This window comes from Sarcophilus harrisii, chromosome 1 (assembly GCF_902635505.1).
Source record: "Sarcophilus harrisii chromosome 1, mSarHar1.11, whole genome shotgun sequence".
In the NCBI taxonomy this organism is placed as follows: Eukaryota; Metazoa; Chordata; class Mammalia; order Dasyuromorphia; family Dasyuridae; genus Sarcophilus; species Sarcophilus harrisii.
In genome coordinates, this window is record NC_045426.1 from 479,033,550 (window position 1) to 479,054,030 (window position 20,481).

At 33.7% G+C, this 20,481-nt stretch overlaps 1 protein-coding gene across 1 annotated transcript in view; it reads left to right on the forward strand.

Moving 5' to 3' along the window:
* CCDC178 (coiled-coil domain containing 178) overlaps positions 1-20,481 on the forward strand; it is a 610,238-nt gene that overhangs the window by 140,473 nt on the left and 449,284 nt on the right. The window lies entirely within an intron of this gene.

The following is a 20,481-nucleotide window of genomic DNA, read 5'->3' on the forward strand; positions in this document are numbered from 1 at the left end:
ATTAAATGTCCATCTTCTTCCCTGGAAGAAAATGCTCAGCTTAGCTGGGTAGTTTATTCTTGGCTGCATCCCAAGTTCTTGTGCCTTTTGGAATATCAGATTCCAGGCTCTTCACTCCTTTAATGTGGAGGCAGCCAGATCTTGGGTGATCCTTATTGTGGCACCTCGGTATTTAAATTGTTTTTTTTTTTTTTTGGCTACTTGTAAAATTTTTTCTTTAATCTGATAGTTCTGAAATTTGGCCACAATATTCCTTGGGGTTTTTATTTTAGGGTTTCTTTCAGAAGGTGTTCGATGAATTCTTTCAATGCCTATTTTACCTTCTGATTCTATTACATCTAGGCAGTTCTCTTTGATGATTTCCTGTAAAATAGTATCTAGGCTCTTTTTTTCATCATAGTTTTCGGAAAGTCCAGTAATCCTCAGATTATCTCTCCTAGATCTATTTTCCAAGTCTGTCGTTTTTTCCAAGTAGATAATTCATGGTTTTTTCCAGTTTGTCATTTTTTTGGTTTTGCTTGACTGACACTTGCTGTCTCAATGAATCATTAGTTTCTATTTGTTCAGTTCTAATTTTTAAAGAATTATTTTCTTCATTAGCTTTTTTTACTTCTTTCTGTATATGTCCAATTGAGTTATTAAATGTATTGTTTTGGTCTGTGGAATTTTTTTCCATTTCACTAATTTTTTTTTTTTTAGTGAATTATTTTCTTTTTCCAATTCACAGATCCTACTTTCTTGCGAGTTCTTTGTCTTTTCCAATTCACAAATCCTACTTTCTAGTGAATTCTTTATTTTTTCCAATTCACAATTCTTACTTTCCTGAGATTTTTTTATTTTTACCAATTCACAAATTTTGTTTCCCTGCATTTCCTGGGAATTTTTTATCTTTTCCAATTCGTATTTCAGGAAGTTGTTGCTGTCTTGTAAGGCTTCTCTTTCCTTTCTCCATTTATCTTCTAACTCTCTTTTGAGACTTTTAATGGTCTCTTCTATGAGAGCATCATGTAAAGGAGGACAGTCTGGTGCATTTTTTCTATTTGCTGACCTGCTCTTTTTCTGCACAGAAGCTGTTGATCTTTCTTTTCATCTTTTTATTCATGTTTTAAAGCCTTTAGGGTATGTCTCCTTGGAAAGGGGGTTACCAGCTTCCTCTGCAGAACAGGAGAGAAGTAAACCAATTTCTGGCTCCGAGGTATGGGAGTGCTCTGAGTGAGAGTTTTCCCTTCCCCCAACAGGAGGTGGATTCAGCACTTGCCCGCTATCGGAAGTGCCCAGTTGGGCTGTGTGGGTTAGTGATTGCCCTAGGCTAGAGACTAAAGGGTGAAAGTGTCACTGCCCCAGCCCAGAGCCTCTTGTGGGACTGTGAGTATTAGCAGCTGACCACAGACCGGCAATTCTACCAAACTCTTCCCGGAACTCTGCCCCAACATCTCTGCCCGACAAATCAACCCTGGGAAAGCTCTATGGCCCCAAGCCGAGCCCCCCACTGCACAGATTGGAGGCTAACCTGGGCTGGGTCCTCCTGCCGTGCAGGATCACAACTGCCCCAAGGAAAAGCCCAGTACTGCGGGTTGGGGCTGCGAGCTTGTGCTGAGATCTGTGCTTTCACTTTCGGTTTGAGGCTCTCCTTGGAACCTAATTTCTCTCCCAGTCTACGCTGATCTCCCCCCTGGCCCCGGAACAAACCTTTTTTGGCGAGACTGCAGATTTTCTTCGGCTGGTGAGTTGTTATACTTCTTATCTTTACGAATTGTAGCAGTCAAGACTATTTTTGAGGCTCGATATAATATTGATAGAGAGGGTAAGAGAAGAGCTTAGAAAGTCATGTATGCCTTCTCCGCCATCTTGGCTCCGCCCAGAAATATTTTCTTTTCTTGTTCTTAGAGACTTTATCATATGTTAGGATATTAATATTAATACTAGCATTCCCTCAAATAAACAATATGAGTTTCTGACTGCTACCACCATCATTCCTTCTCCTTTTAGCGTCTTCAACAGTTGAAGCCGGTGCTGGAACTGTATGAACAGTTTACCCTCCTCTAGCAGGCAACCTCGCTCACTCAGGAGCATCCGTAGATCTAGCTATTTTCTCACTTCACCTAGCAGGTGGCAATAATAATAATGTTGTTAGTTAACATTAATAATGAATAGTTATTGTATAGTACTTTAAAGTTTGCAGAGTGCTTTATAAATATTGTCTTAATACAAGAACAAACCTAGGAAGTAGATGTGATTATCATTCTCATTTTAGAGGTGAGGAAACTAATGCAAACAGAGTTTAAAGCCTTACCTCAATTACATAGCTAGTGTGTGTCTGTGATTTAATTTGAATTTGGCTTAATTGGAGAGACAAAAATGAACTCATATGAAATAATTTGGGAAAAAAACACACCATGAAACTGTATGTAATTGGAAAGGCCACATAGAGAGAAAAGTTTGAACTTAAAGTCAAGAAAACACCTTAGTGACATGAGTGAAATGAAGTTTAAATTAACTTCAGACCTAAATAACTCAAGTTTGATTTTAAACAATCATAAGACTGCTATTCTTTTGGAAGAGTAAACAGTCCAACAGTGCTTACCTGTGAACAGTCCTCTGAATCCTATTTGAACAAATAATTATCAACTATATAATATTTATTAGCTATAACTTATGGCCTGTACTATATGATAATAACCCGTTCTAATTGCTTGTACTTATATTTTTTTAAATAAATATTTAATGAAGAAAATATTTTTATTTGTATATTTTTGTATATACTGTTAGTAGAAATGCCTTGTCATCACAAAAAACCCAATCAAACTATTTTAAAAATAGTTAAAATATTTTAAAAATAACTATTTTCTTGTATTTTTGTTGTTTTTCTGTATAACAAAGGGGAGATATGGGAGCTTGGTAATGAGGTCATATTTTTTTGGTTCTTCTTGAGAAGTCTTGTCCAAAAGACATCTTGACAATGGGGAAGGTCCTGGGATAGGGAAACACACCTTGATAGGAATCAGGAAGTGACCCCACCCTACTGATGGAGGTTTTCCATTTGTTTGCACTCTTTGATTTATTTAAGTACTATGTTTCATTGTGTTTTATATTATTGGTGATTTGGTGCTTCGTTTTTGTTTTTTTTTTGGACTTAACTAGTTTATTCTATGGATCAAAAACCTTTCTCTTTTGTAATTAATTCCAAATAATTGTTATGGTTACTGTCTTATAATATATTAAAGAATGCTAATTCATTCTTATTTTCATTATTTCTCTTGATTTTTTGTTCTCTAGATAATTTTTAAAAAATTTTCTTTTGTTATTCAAAATAACTCCCTTTATAATTTGACTTGGTACCAAATTTGTAAATTAATTTACACAGTTCAACAATCATTTGACTTGGGTAGAAATAACAAATATTGCACATTCAATGAAAATTATTGAAAAAAGTCATTTCCATACTTCCTATCACTGTTATTTCAGTCTTCCTTTTTAAAAATTACTTATGACTTTTTATACCTTATTCCAACATTGCTTTTAAGATATTTATGTAATCTATTTTCAATTCTTAATAACTAAATGGTAGACCTAACTTTATTCCCTGTAACATTAAATTATACTTTTTCTTCCCTCACCAATCAAGCCAGGCTCCTGGTAGTTTGACAATCTTGCTTCATCTACTAAATTATCTTATTTTATTTATTTTCCCTTCCTAACTTTGCCTTGCTATGATTATTGCCTTCTTCCATGAGTACTTCTCAAGTACTTTTTCCTCTTTCCATAATATTACTGTACTTCAGCCTTCTCTCATAAATTCTAAAAGTAGAATCTGGCCCTGCAAATTGTTATCATTTCTGTTTCTCCTCAATTTCCCCCTAATTTTCCCTCCCAAAATCAATCTCTGATCCTCTTCAAAAATCCAAACCCTACCAAAACCTTTACACAATTTCTATCTCCCTTTGAGCTCAAGGTATTCTCCTTTCTCGTACTCAAAATCATAGATTGATAGAGTTTGAGACTTGTTTGTCCTTCATTGTTGAAGAGGGCCATGAAATCAGGAAGGTGATTCCATGACATTCAAGAAAATTGGATTTAAGTGGAATGGGGCTGAGTGAAGACACTAGCTTCACTTTCTCCTCTAGTAATTTTTTTTCATGATGGTACTGTACCAGAAACAAAACTTGGACTTAGATGCTACTTTTATGGTATAAAATCTTGTCAGTTGATCATCTCAAACTTATTTTAAAAAGTGTCCTTCTTAACATGAAATTTCTTATGGCCCCAAACAGAAAAGGATGTATAATGGTTTGTCATCATCTATACCTAAGCCAAAGATCCACTTAATTAAAGTGTTTAAAGTCTCTTCTTGACAACTCCATGAAAACCAGGGTCTTAGTTTTTTAAAGGATTAATTATTAATTCATTCCTGAGTTCACCATGGTTCTTGTCATAGTGAATTCCTGTTCAGAAACTGTCAACTGTATTCATTTCCTTAGGATTTCTAGGGCTGCCACTTTAGTTTTTCCATGTAATGTTCTGCTTCTATGAACCCCTTTTGAGAGAAATTTTTTTTTGTAGCTTTTGTAGTTTTCAACATTCATTCATATCTGCAAAACTTTGTGTCCCAAATTTTTCTTCCTTTCCTCCTCCATTCACTCCTCCTAGACAGTGAGCAATCCAATATATGTTAAACATGCACAATTCTTCTATACATATTTTCACATTTATTATATTGTACAGGAAAAGTCAGATCAAAAAGAGTAAAATGGAAAAAGGAAAGAAAAAAGCAAGCAAACAAGGTGAAAACACTTGCTGTGACCCATATTCATTTCCCATAGCCCTCTCTCTGGATGCAGATGACTCTGCATTTCTTGGAATTGTCCTGAATCACTTCATTGTTAAAAGGAGCCAAATCTATCACAGTTGATCATCACATAGTTGTTGTTAGTTACATTATTCAGTGATCTCTTGGTTCTACTCACTTCACTTAGCATTAGTTCATGTGTGTCTCTTAGGCTTTTCTGAAATAAGCCTTCTGATCATTTCTTATAAAACAATAGTTCTGTCATCATTGCAAGGTTGAGGTAATTTATAGGTATCTATATAAGCTTGTGCTCTAGAGCCCATACATAGAATGCACCAGAATTAGATGAGTAATGAATAATAAAAGTGATAGGTGACAACTTAAGAATTGCCCATCTTGAGAGTATTACTAGAGCTTATTTCTAATTTCCTGTCCTTTGTGAAACACATTTGGCAGTGGTTATTGCGTATATAATAAATACATTATAGTTAAAGCTCTTTTGCCTTTCCAACTGAACACTTCCATTCTTTTCATGACTGGAAATTTTCCCTGACTGCATTCCATGTTTGGAAACCTCTCCCTCTTCATCTCTGCCTCCTGGCTTCCTTTAAGTCCATCAAAAATCCCACTTTCTACAGACGCCTTTCTCAACCTCTCTTAATTCTTGTAGCTTTCCTCTGTTGATTATTTCTAATTTATCATATATATATATAAAAAACTTATTTGTACAATATTATTTGCTTATTTCCTTCATTGTACTGTCAGCTTTTTCTAGTGTGAGAACTTTCTTTTACCTTTCTTTTTATTCCCAGAACAGTGACCAACACATAGTAAGCTCCTGACAAATTTTTATTGACTGACACTAAATTCTGAGTTTATCTCTACTTCTAGTATCCCAGTCTGTTTGAGTTAGAAGAAGGTCATGTTAAGTTTTTCTAGCTCTTTACTTCACTGCTATCACAATCTATCAATCAAAAAGCTTTATTCATTTTTTTTTTTTTTTTTTTTTTTTTTACTACATTCTAGATCCTGTGTTAAGAACTGAGTAGTACAAAATGAGGGCAAAAATCAAGCCCAGAAAAATAGTCCCTGCCCTCAAGAATTTTCCATTAGGGAAATAGGGAGATAGTGTGTGTGTGTGTGTGTGTGTATGTGTGTAATGTGTGTGTTTGTGTGTTTGTGTGTATATATACACATAGCACACACATATATGTGTTTTTAATCTATCTATATGTATGCATATATATTGTCTTGCCCATTAGATTGTAAGATTCTTGAGGGAAGATATTGTCTTTTGCCCTTTTTTTGCATTCTCAATGGTTTTTCCCACATAGGATGGGCGTCATTTTAATATCAAAGTGTATATTGGCTGAAGTTATTGGTTCTCATCAGATTTGTTATCATCAGAACTTCCTGACATCTTCATCCATAGCAACTAACAAGTTGCAGTATGAGCTAGTTATTTTTGTAGTGCTAGTTTTATAAGTACTTTCAATACTTCCATACATGAAGAGGCATGTATTCTCAGATTCTCATTGAGAATTCTCATGAGATTCTCATGCCTTCTCGATGAATTAATTTGTTTTGTTTGACTATTTTTATTTGTTACAAGTTGTTCAGTTGCTTTTTTCACCAGGTACAATATTTTGTTGGCTCTATTTGGAGTTTTCTTGGCAAAGATAATAGAGTGCTTTACCATTGCCTTCTCTAGTTTATTTTACATATGAGGAAACTGAGGCAAGCTGAGGTAAGTTACTTGCTCATGGTCACAAAGCTAGTAAGTGTCTGAGCTCAGATTTGAACTCAGAAAGAAGAATTTTTCTGACTCCAAACCCAGCATGCTACCCACTTACCCTCATTTATTACCATTTGTTCTTTTTAGGTGTGCAGTGGTAGGTATGGTGAATGAGTGGGTAGTGATAAGGATTTAGATCTAAAAAGAAAAGGAAAGAGCATCTATAGAACATTAAAATTACACAGAAAAATAAAAATTCAGAAGATAGAAGGACTTTTTGTTACCATGCTAAATTTAATATATGTAAAAAGAAAAAACTCACAAGCCTTCAACCTCCTTTACAGTTTGAGTCCTTTTCCCCCCTGTGTCTAATAAAATGTTCATGTTTGTTGATGATTGCTAAGGATACAATAAAAAAAAAGTTATAGAAAAAAACAAATTCTTTACATTGCTTTCTAATCTAATCCACAGTGAATAATGTTGAACAAAAACTTCACAAACATCTTACATAGTCATCTTTTCTGATTAGGAAAAGACTCTTATCTCCACTGAACATTTCTCTTAAGCCATCAAAATATTGTTACAAATGCCACAAACTGAATTTTTCTGGAGTCATGTAAATTCAATTAAATTTACTGAATTTCCTTGGTGCCTGCCCTATGTTTAGATATCACAGGGTGAAGAAAATAATATTCACAAATTCTTTAAAAAAAAAAAAAAACCTTGTTTTTAATCAAGTATTTTGTACATTTCAGGATATAATAGATTCTTCCACATGGGTGGAAGAGATTTTAAGAGCTTGTTATTTTTTTTATTTTTCAAATCAAGAAACACCTTTTTGTTTCTCTCCTGAGGCTCTGCATATTCCCATTCTTTAAATAGAGACCATGGGCATCTGCTTTTACTGATACATATTCATTGGAACTTTTATCCACATTGATAGTTTCTACTGTCATGATCATGTAAATGGCTCTTTAATCTGTTCATTTCTAGAGTTGGTGAGATCCTGAGCTTCAGTTTACCCTCCCACTGCCTGCTATAAATGTGGATGGTCCACTGTTAGCTCCTAGACTTGCAAAGAGCACTTTTATGTTTTATATGTATGTATGTGTGTGTATATATATATATATATATATATACACACACATACATATATATATAATATACAAACACACATACGTACATCCCGTAACGTACATACATATATTTAGTACTATGTTATAGAAATGCTTGTTTTATTCAACAAATTAAAAATAAAATAAATAAAAATTATTTTTAGTAAATGAGAACTAAGCTCTAGTCCTGGCTGGGATCTTGGAGCTTAGGTCTACCTGGGGTAGCATCTTTCCTTTCCTAGACTGTTGTAAGAAACAGTCTTCTAAAGAGTTTCTCTACTTTCTGACTTTCAGAGAAATCTAGCAAATGAATGCATCCCAAAACATTGACTTGTAAATATCAGATTCTAGCTAAAAACCTTTCACGGAAGACATTCAAACACCTTAGATTAGTATCCGCATTTCTTCACATATCTTTCTTCTATTCCATTACAGGAAACCACTAACCAGCCAAAATGGTTTATTCATCATTTTCTGAACAGAACAAGGATATATACCTCTCAGTGTACTTTTTCTCAAAATATTTTTTCTTGCTGGAATTACTTCCCCTATATTTTCCAATTATTTTAAGTACTATCATTTGTTAAGGACCTGGCCACAGTCCCATGTCCTTTTCTCTTCCAGAAAGCCCTTAGCTATCATAATTCATTTGAATTCCTATTACACTCCTTGCCTCTGCTGCCTATTTTACATTTGGTATACCCTGCTTGGCATTGATATTTACCTTTTTACATATGTTTTCTCAATGAATTGGTAAGTCCTTGAGGAAAGGAGTCCATATATCTCCCTGTGTACAAAGTGCCTACTGTAGGACCTTGCATGGAGCTAGTAAATATTTGTGGTGGTGATAATGGCCTAACCATTAGGTAATTCTAATAAGTCTTTATCTTAATCTTATTCAGTATTTATTTAAAAATAAGAATCTGGCACTGGGCACATCCCATACCCAAACTTTACTTTGGAGGATGGGGAAAGTACTAGAGAAGTGTAAGGCTCTCTGTGGTTCTTAGAGCAAGAATGACCTTCTCATCGTCAGCTCCACTTCTCAGTGAGTGACCATACCAATTCATCAAGTTTGGAGAGTTTGGGTAGTATAGATTCATCCAATTAGAATAAGCTCTGAGTTGCCTCCCTCTAGGAAACCTTGCTGTTTTCCTGAAGTTGCTATATTTTATTGAGTCCTCATTACATGGCTTTAACATAATGAAATTGCTCCCCATGAGAAGAGAGAGAACATTTTTAACTCTGTAGTACTTTACTCTTGGCATAAAATCAGTAAAAAGCAGTGAAATGATACATAATAAAATATCTCCTGCTTGGCTATGAACCCAGGAATTCTAGGAAAGGCACCAGTTGATTTGTTTTGTCTATATCCCACAGCCATTAATTTGGAATGCAGACAAAGGAGTTTAGACCATTACCACAGCAATCTTCACTTGGTACTCAATTCATGCTTCGCGTATGGTCAAACTTGATGTAGCTTCTATAACATTTGGAATTTGGAGCCTCTGCTAAGAAGCTTGTGCTTGGGACATGATTTGAACTGAAATTCCCAAGGATCAGTATTTTGATATTCAGTGTCCACCTTCCAGTGTCCTGGAAGTGATCCCTAAGGGTAAATATGTCATTTCTCCCCAATGTATATACTCAATAAAGTCCCAGGATCAAATACAAAATCCTTTGTTTAATACTCAAAACTCTAATAACCTCCTTTCCTCCTACCTTTCCAGGCTTCTTTTTAATCTTACTCTTTGGCAAGTCCTCTTGGATCCACTGATTTTTGTCCTCCTTGCTATTCTGGGAATAAGACCCTCTATGGGGTCATTGGGTCTTGTTGTCCTCCAACCCTGAAATGTTTTCTCCTCAACTCCATCTCCTGGCTCCCTTTAAGCCTCATTTAAAATATATGTCATTCTTATGTCATTTTTCAGTCATCCTTGGCTCTTCATGACCCCATTTGATGTTTCTTGGCAAATATACTGAAATGATATATCGTTTCCTTTTTCTGCTTATTTTACAAATGAGGAAACTGAAAGAAAACAAGGTTAAATGACTTGTCCAGGACCATGCAGCTAGTAAGTGTCTGAGTCCAAATTTGAGTTTGGGAAGATGAGTCTTCCTGACTGTAGATCTGGCACACTATCTACTATATTATCTTGCTGCCATTCTCTTTTCCTATTTATTGAGGTATAGTGGACAGAAAATTGATGCAGGAAATTAACAATCCCAAAAGATTTGAACTAGCCAAACAGTTAAGAGAAGTCTAAAGAAATCTCCAAGTTAATATTTAAATAGGTATTTTGTCTGCTTTTCTCTTTATTCAGACACACACAACAGTCTCAGACATATCTGAGTAGAGACTAGAAAGTTCCTTTTGAACTCTTGTTAAATCTTATTGGAAGCCTGTATTTTCAAAGCTCATTTTAGGTACTCTGTGTCCTTTCCCTAAAACTTCCCAAAGAATGAATGAAGACAGGAATTTCAAGCTTCCACCTCATTTTCAGGATCCTCTCTGGATTACCTGGAAAATGAAGATAGGACCATGACAAATTTGAGATTAAGAGAACAAGACACTTCCTTTAATTTTTAAATTCACATTAAATCCACATCCAGTTTTCTTTGCATATCTGCTAGGTACAAACCCCTTTGCTTTTATGTTGTATTTTGTTTAGTTCAAAGCCTTGTTAATCTGCTTAGTATAAGGATAGTAATAAGAATGATCATGATGATGTAATTTTATTTTCCTTTGAGGAGTTTTAAAATAATCTGTTATCCAGTTTTTGCACTGGTCTTCATAATGTCATATTAAGGAGAGTAAATATTTATCATGATCTATCAAAAATCAATATCTTATTCTTTATGTATCAAACTATTTAATAATTATTTTTGTTTTCATTCATATAGCAGAATTTGAATTTCCATTTTTTGTTGCCTTCAAAGAAATAATTAAATAGTGAATGCTAGCATTATAAAATATCCTTTTTTAAATTCATTCTGATCTTTTGCTAGGTCAATTTAGCCAATGTGAATCATCTTTGAGCTCTATTCAGGTAGTAATTTATATGACATACATTAAGTATCAGTGTGCTTCTCAATATACTTGTGTTGCCCCTTTGATTAATTTTTAGCATATAAGTTGTTTTGCTTTCTGTCCTTTTTTTAAAAATCTAAACTATTTTGGAGTTCTGAATGATTTATACGGGTAGCTGTTAGTTGGTATTGACAGCTTAAATATATCTCATCATTAGATGTGTTAAAATTTAATTCACATTTATCACATTTATTTCATGTTTAGAGCATTGTAACTTCTATTATATTTTTCTCTTTCTCCTCTTTTTCTCCACCTCATAAACTTCCAGAATCTAGGAGATAGTTTCTGCTATCTATCAGTCATCACCCTTGACTCTTCTTTGTGTGGACAAGAATGTTCTGGCATTCTTTTCCCCAGTCATCCTTTTTTTTTTTTTTTTTTTTTTTTTTTAATCAAGTGATACCTATCCTTTTGTAAGATGACTGGCTGGAGTTAAAGACATCTTTGGTCATGATTCAGAGATGGGGGTATGAATGAAGAAACAAATTCATTCCACTTTGAAAAAAAATAAAAATAATTCAAAGTGATTTTTTAACAGATTATTAGCATGACACTCATGGACAAAAATATATAAATTTACAATTAGCTGTAAATTATATTACATTTCACAAAATTACTTAACATATCTATCAATGTAGATATTTATATACATAGATAAAGATATAAAACATTTACTATTAGCTGTAAATTATAGTACATTTCACAAAATTACTTAACATATATATATATATCACATGTAAATGTTTATATACATACACACCCACACACACTCCCCCCCTCCACACACACATACACCCTTGACTGAAGTCCTAGTCCAATGCCTAATTTTGTTGTAGAGGAGCTTCTGGGTTCTCTCAGGCGATGTATCTGCTAGCACACAAGCTTTGGCAGGTGTTATGAAGCAAAAAAAGGTTTTAAATATAGACTAGGGTGATGGATTTTATATCTGACATTCACTGACCAGCTTAGCTGAATATATAGAGGTTTATCAGTCAGGAAGCTAGAAACTAGTTGCTGAATATTATGGCTACAGCAACTCATGAAACATTTTCTGCTAAGGTTTGGAAACAGATTTATTTGGCTTAGTGGTGAGGCCTTCCCATGCCAACAAAGAATCTTTTGAAAGAATGGCCTATAGATAGAAGTATGGAATTTAATTTCATGGAGAATTTAAGAACAAATGAAAAGATAGGTAATCATGTCTCACTTGTAGATATTAACCAAAGTGTATTCAGTCAAAATTGTTTGTGAAAATATTAGATAAATCATAATCTTTCTGAAAATAGATATGAAAAGTCTACTCAAAGATGATGTGCCCAGAGTGATTAAAATAAAATGAATTACAATTTTCTTTTTTGCAATTGAGACTCAGAAAAATGGACATGATAGTCTGGTCAAATTATGCTAATTAGTTATATACTAATATAATTAATAAACTAATATGTGTAATTATGTAATATAATTAATAAAATAATAAATCTCAGAATTTGAGAGGATACAGAAAGCATTATAGGCCAGTGATCCTGACTTTGATTCTTTTTTTTTTTAAATAACTTTTTATTGACAGAACCCATGCCAGGGTAATTTTTTACAAGATTATCCCTTGCACTCACTTCTGTTCCGATTTTTCCCCTCCATCCTTCCACCCCCTCCCCCAGATGGCAAGCAGTCCTATACATGTTAAATAGGTTACAGTAGATCTTAGATACAATATATGTGTGCAGAACCGAACAGTTCTCTTGTTGCTCAGGCAGAATTGGATTCAGAAGGTATAAATAACCCCGGAAGAAGAACAAAAATGCAATCAGTTTACATTCATTTCCTAGTGTTCTTTCTTTGGGTGTAGCTGCTTCTGTCCATCCTTGATCAATTGAAACTGAGCTAGATCTTCTCTTTCTGACTTTGATTCTTGATATAAATCCTGAATGAAATATTAAAAGTACATCAAGTTACACCTGCTAACATCATATGCTCTTGTGATAGAATCAGGTGATCACCAAAATGCTATAAGTATAGTATACCTAGATTTCCATCAGACATTTGGTCTAGTCAATCACATTATCATTCTGGAAAATATAAAGATATATTTTCTCTGACTCTAATTAGGGTCCAGGAGATTGGTAGATGGTTAAGAAGTGGGAAGAAAATCAACCAGCCTAGAAGAAAAGGTGAATAGTCCAAGTACAACACTTTATTCTAGAGTTTCCATTATCTCCTATCTCAAAATAAACCTTTCCTTTTAATAAAAAAAAAGATATGCAATTACAGGAGATGCAGTGATCATACCTGCCAGAATATGTTACCTTTTGTACATGTAGTACATGTAGAGTGTCTCCTCTCTCTAGCAGAAAGAGGAAAATGCTTTCTTACCTCTCTTTTGGGTGCCCTCTTCCCTGCTTTTAAACAATTAGGAAAGAAGATCTAACTCAGTTTCAATTGATCAAGGATGGACAGAAGCAGCTACACCCAAAGAAAGAACACTGGGAAATGAATGTAAACTGTTTGCATTTTTGTTTTTCTTCCCAGGTTATTTTTACCTTCTGAATCCAATTCTTCCTGTGCAACAAGAGAACTGTTCGGTTCTGCCCACATATATAGTATCTAGGATCTACTGTAACCTATTTAACATGTATAGGACTGCTTGCCATCTGGGGGAGGGGGTGGAGGGAGAGAGGGGAAAAATCAGAACAGAAGTGAATGCAAGGGACAATGTTGTAGAAAATTACCTTGGCATGGGTTCTGTCAATAAAAAGTTATAATTATTAAAAAAAAAACAATTAGGGTTCAGTTTTATTTCTGTGTTTTTAAAAAATTATTATTTACGTTGTTATTGAATGATGTATATACTATTTTGGCTCTGCTTACTTCAGTCTCTCCAGATGTCTGACCACATGGGTGTGGGTTACTTTTGGAGGGGTTGCATGAAGTTTGACCAGAGTTCCCACAAAGTAGACAAAAACAGAAAATAACTTCTGCCCTAGGTAGTCTGTTTTTGTTTTCATGATGATTGAGACAGAGTAGGGAAAAGTAGGTCTGGTGATGATGTCCTCAATGTACAATCTTTGCTTAATGATGTGAGACATGGTATCTGAGAAAAATTCAATCAGAATAAAAGATAGCAGAACCTCAAGGATAGAACGAAACCTGTTGAAAAGATAATGATAAATGTTGGAGAGGATACATTGTTGTTGGTGGAGTTGTGAACTGAATCAACCATTCTGAAGAGCAATTTGGAACTATGCTCAAAGGACTATCAAACTATGCATATCCTTTGATCCAGCAGTGTTTCTATTGGACCTGTATCCCAAAAACATCTTAAAGGAGGAAAAGGGACCCACATATGCAAAAATGTTTGTGGCAGTCCTTTCTGTAGTGGCAAGAAAATGGAAACTGAGCCAATGCCCATTAGTTGGAGAATGGCTGAATAAATTATGGTTTATGAATGTTATGGAATATTATTTTTCTGTAAGAAATGACCAGCAGGATGATTTCAGAAAGGCCTGAAGAGACTTGCATGAACTGATGCTAAGTGAAATGAGCAGGACCAGGAGATTATTATACATGACAATAGCAAGATTATATAATCTTATATATAATTATATATAATGATGATCAATTCTGATAGATTTGAGTCTTTTCAACAATGAGATGATTGAAATCAGTTCTAATAGAGTTGCAAATGGAGAGAACCATCTACACCCAAAGAGAAAATCATGGGAATTGAGTGTGTTCCACAATATAAGTTTTTTCATCTTTTTTGTTGTTGTTTGCTTGCTCTTTGTTTTTTCTTTCTCATTTTTTCCATTTTGATGTGATTTTTCTTGTGCAGCATGATATTCATGGAAATATGTATAAAAGAATTGGACATATTTAATATATATTGGATTACTTGCTGTCTAAGGGAGGGGATGGGAAAAGGGAGGGAGAAAAATTTGAAACAAAGTTTTTGTAATGTTTTACAATTTGAAAATTATATTTGCATATATTTTGAAAATAAAAAGCTATTACATTTTTAAAAGAAGGAAACCTGTTGCATCTAGTTCTGTTTTTAGGGACCAAGTAGTCCCTTGGAGTCTTGCTTGGAGACCACATTTAATACATGTTCTGCCCTACAACTCTTCAATTGTTGGAAACTAGTTATTATGTCTCCCTGTATCATTTCTTTTCCTGGCTAAGTAAGCATCCTAGTTTCTGCAGTTTACCCTTATATGGCATGATAACTCTTTTTTTTATTATTATTACAGCTTTTTATTTATAAAACATATGCATGGATAATTTTTCAACACTGACCCTTGTAAAACCTTCTGTTCCAAATTTTCCGCTCTTTCCTCCCACCACCTCCCCTAGATGGCAAGTAGTTTAATACATGTTAAATATGTTAAAATATATGTTAAATCCAATATATGTATACATATTTATACAGTTATCTTGTTGCACAAGAAAAATCAGATCTAGAAAGAAATAAAAAAAAACCTGAGAAGGAAAACAAAAATGCAAGCAAACAATAATAAAAAAATGAAAATGCTATGTTGTGTTCCACACTCCATTCCCATGGTTCTCTCTCTGGTTGTAGATGGCTCTTTTTGTCACTGAACAGTTGGAACTGGTTTGAGTCATCTCATTGTTAAAGAGAGCCACGTCCATCAAAATTGTTCATCATATAATCTTCTTGTTGCCATGTATAATGGTCTCCTAGTTCTGCCCATTTCACTTAGCATCAGTTTACATCCTCCTGATCATTTCTTACAGAACAATAATATTCCATAACATTCATATGCCATAATTTATTCAGCCATTCTCCAGTTGATTCAATGAGTTTGCAGTTTCTAGCCACTACATAAAGGGCTGCCACAAACATTTTTGCACATTGGGTCCATTTTGCTCCTTTAAGATCTCTTTGGGATATAATCCCAGTAGAAACACTACTGGATCAAAGGGTATGCATAGTTTGATAACTTTTTGAGCATAATTCCAAATTTCTCTCAGAATGGTTGGATCCATTCACAGTTCCACCAACAATGTATCATTGTCCCAATTTTCCCACATCCCCTTCAACATTCATCACTGTCATCTTAGCCAATCTGACAGGTGTATGGTGGTATCTCAGAGTTGTCTTAATTATCATTACTCCGATCAATAGTGATTTGGAGAACCTTTTGATATGACTGGAAATGGTTTTAATTTCTTCATCTAAAAATTGTTCAAATCCTTTGACTATTTATCAATTGGAGAATGGCTTGATTTTTTTATAAATTTGAGTCAATTCTCTATATATTTTGGAAATGATGCCTTTATCATAACTTTTGAATGTAAAAATGGATTCCCAGTTTATTTGCTTCCCTTCTAATCTTGTCTGCATTAGTTTTATTTTTACAAAACCTTTTTAATTTAATATTATAAAAATTATCTATATTGTGATCAATAAATGATCTCTAATTCTTCTTTGGTCACAAATTCTTCCTCCTCCACAGGTTTAACTATCCTATGTTCTTCTAATTTATTTATAATCTTATTCTTTATGTCTAGATCATGAACTCATTTTGACCTTATCTTGGCATATGGTGTTAAGTGTGGGTCAATGCCTAGTTTCTGCAATTTTCCCAGCAGTTTTTGTCAAAAAGTTAATTCTTGTTGCAAAAGCTGAGGTCTTTGGCTTGGTCAAACACTAGATTACTATAGCCATTGACAATTTTTGTCCTGTGAACCTAATTTATTCCACTGATAAATTACACTTTTTCTTAGTCAGTACCAAATGGTTTTGATGACTGCTGCTTTATAATATAGTTTTAATTTTGGTACAGCTAGACCATCTTTATTTGATTTTTTTTTCATTAGTTCCCTTGAAATTCTTGACCTTTTGTTCTTCCAGATGAATTTTGTTATTATTTTTTCTAGGTTAGTAAAATAGTTTCTTGGGAGTTTGATTGGTATAGCACTAAATAAATAGATTAGTTTAGATAGTGTTGTCTTCTTTATATATTCACTTGATCTATCCAAGAGCACTTGATATTTTTCCAGTTGTTTAGATCTATCTTTATTTGTGTGGAAAGTGTTGGGTAGTTTTGCTCATATAGTTCCTGACTTTCCCTTGACAGATAGATTAAAAAATATTTTATACTGTCGCCAGTTATTTTAAATGGAATTTCTTTTTGTATCTCTTGCTGTTGAATTTTTATTAGTAATGTATAAAAATGCTGATGATTTATCTGAATTTATTTTGTATCCTGCAACTTTGCTAAAGTTGTGAATTATTTCCAATAGTTTTTAGTAGATTCTCTGGGGTTCTCTTAAGTATACCATCATATTATCTACAAAGAGTGATAGTTTGGTTTCCTCATTACCTACTTTAATTACTTTAATTTCTTTTTCATCTTTTATTGCCAAATCTAGCATTTCTAATACAATATTGAATAGTAATGGTGATAGTGAGCAACCTTGTTTCACTCCTGATCTTATTGGAAATGGTCCCAGGTTATCACCATTACATATGATGCTTACTGATTGTTTTAGATAGATGCTACTGACTATTTTAAGGAAAAGTCCATTTATGTTATGGGCCAAAACTCTGAACTTGAAACAAAGGATTCTTACAAGGTACTAAGTCAATTTAACATGGTTCAGTATGATTGATTTAATATTACAAGGAGATGTTATGAGCCAGAAGTTGAAGCAAGGTACTAAGTGGAATTGAGGAGAAAATGGTTTAGTACTGATTTAATCCTACAACAAATAATGGTTTTCTAGTGATATAATGATTAGTGTATACTCAGTGTAGAGCATATAAGAAAGAAGCTCTCAGGACTAGAAAGGACAAGAGCATTAGAAGCTCTCAGAGCCTCAGCCAGAATCAGAATGAGGGAAGATCAAAAAAATGGTCCTTCCTTCACCTCTCCACTGAAACCAAGATCCAGAAGGCCTCCAGAAAACTAGCTGAGCCCCAAGTGAAGGAGACAAGACTTTGAAGGAGACAATAAAGTATTTGGACTTTAACTCCTGGCTGTATTTGGGGTGATTGCTGAACTGAAACGAAGGCTGCCTCCATGACCCCAAGGAAACCCCAATGAGAGAATATTACACATTTATTCCTATACTCTCTAGTGTTTTTAATAGGAATGGATTTTATCAAATGCTTTTTCTGCATCTATTGAGATAATCATATGGTTTTTGTTAATTTGGTTATTGATACAGTCAGTTATTCTAATAATTTTCCTAATAATATTGTATCAGTCCTGGTATAAATCCTACTTGGTCATGGGGTATTATCCCGGGAATGATTTTCTGTAATTTCTTTGCTACTATTTTATTTAAATTTTTGTATCAGTATTCATTAGGGAGATTGCGCTATAATTTTCTTTCTCTGTTTTTGTTCTAACTGGTTTAGGTATCAGTAGCATGTCTGTGTCATAAAAGGAATTTGGTAGGAGTCCTTCATTCCTTATTTTTTCAATTAGTTTATATAGTATTGAAGTTCATTATTCTTTAAATGTTTGGTAGAATTCACATATAAATCCATCTGGTCCTGGGGATTTTTTCTTAGGGAGTTGATTAATAGCTTGTTCTATTTTTTTTTCTAAAATGGGACTATTTAAGTGATTTATTTCTTCTGTTAATCTGGGCAATCTATATTTTTGTGGATATTCCTCCATTTCACTTAGGTTATCAAATTTATTGGCATAAAGTTGGGCAAAATAACTCCTAATGATTGCTCTAATTTCCTTTTCTTTGGAGTAAAGTTCTCTCTTTTAATTTTTAGGCTAACAAATTGATTTTCTTCTTTCCTTTTTCTAATCAAATTAACTAAAGATTTATCTATTTTGTTGGTTTTTTCCTAAAATCAACTCTTAGTTTATTAATTAATTCAATAGTTTTTTTATTTTCAATTTTATTAATCTCTCCTTTTATTTTTAGAATTTCAAGTTTAGTATTTGATTGGGAGTTTTTAATTTGGTCTTTTTCTAGCTTTTTCAGTTGCAAGCCTAATTCATTGATCTCTTTCTCTATTTTATGAAAGTAAGTCTCTAGAGATATAAAATTTCCCCTTATTACCACTTTGGCTGCATCCCACAAATTTTTCTATGTTAACTCATTATTGTCATTCTCTTGGATGAAAGTATTAATTGTGTCTATGATTTGCTGTTTCACCCATTCATTGTTTAGGATGAGATTATTTAATTTCCAATTACCTTTTGGTCTATTTTCCTTTGGCTTTTTATTGAATGGAATTTTTATTGCATCATAATCTGAAAAAAATGCACTTACTATTTCTGCCTTTCTGCATTTGATTTTGAGGTCTTTATATCCTAATATATGGTCAATTTTTATATAGGTTCCATGAACTGCCGAGAATTTGTATTTTTTTCTGTCTCCATTCAATTTTCTCCAAAGATCTATCATACCTAACTTTTCTGGTATTCTATTCATCTCTTTAACTTCTTTCTTATTTATTTTGAAGTTTGATTTATCTAATTCTGAGAGTGCAAGGTTGAGATCTCCCACTATTATAGTTTTGCTATCTATTTCTTGCAGCTTTCTTAACTTCTCCTTTAGGAATTTAGATGCTATACCAATTGGTGCATATATGTTTAGTATTGCTATTGATTCATTATTTATAGTACCCTTTAGCAAGAAATAATTTCCTTCCTTATCTCTTTAAATTTGATCAGTTTTTGCTTTGCTTGATCTAAGATCAGGATGGCTACCCCTGCTTTTTTTTTTTTAATTCACCTGAAGCATAATAGATTCTGCTCCAGCCTTTTACCTTTTCTCTGCTTTAAATGTGTTTCTTGTAAACAACATATTGTAGTATTCTGGCTTTTAATCCAGTCTGCTATCTACTTCTGCTTTATGGAAGAGTTCACCCCATTCACATTTACAGTTAAAACTACTAATTCTGTATTTCCTGCCATCTTATTATCCCCTGATTATACTTTTCTCTTTCCTTTTCCCCCTTTTCCCCTTCCCAGTATTTAACTAATGAGCACCACTTGCCTCAAACAGTCCTCCCCGCTTAGAATCACTTTCCGTTTAGACAACCTTCCCCTTTCTTATTCCTTTTCCCTACTATTTCTGTATCTAACCCTTCCCTTTTCACCTTTCCCTTCCCACTTTTCAATAAGGTGAGAGAAGTTTCTCTGTAAACCAAATATGTCTCATGATGAGAATAAAATTCACACAATGTTCATCCTCCTCCCTTTTTTCCCTCAAACATAATAGGTTTCCTTTGCCTCCTTGTTAGCTGTTATTTCCCTCTTTTTACCTTCACTTTCCCTTTTTCTGGTGTAATCCCCTTTCCATCTCTAGTTCCTTTTTTGTATTATAACAGTAAAATCAAATTATGCATTCACTCTCTGTGTATACCTCTAACAGAAATACAGTTATCAAGAGTTCTTTTTACCTTTTTTATGCCTCTCTTGATACCTATATTTGGAGGTCATTTTTTTGTTTCTTTGTTTGTTTAGCTCTGGTCTTTTCATCACAAATAAATGAAATTCACCTGTTCCATTGAATGCCCATCTTCTTCCCTGGGAAAAAATGTGCAGTTTAGTAGGGTAGTTTATTCTTGGCTGCATTCCAAGTTCCTTTGTCTTGCAGAATATGAGATTCCAGGACCTTCAATCCTTTAAGGTAGAAGCTGCTAGATCTGGAGTAATCCTTATTGTGGCTCACTATTTGAACTGTTTTTTTTTTTTTTTTTTTTTTTTCTGGCTGCTTGTAATATTTTATCCTTGGTGTGATAGTTCTCAAATTTAGCCAC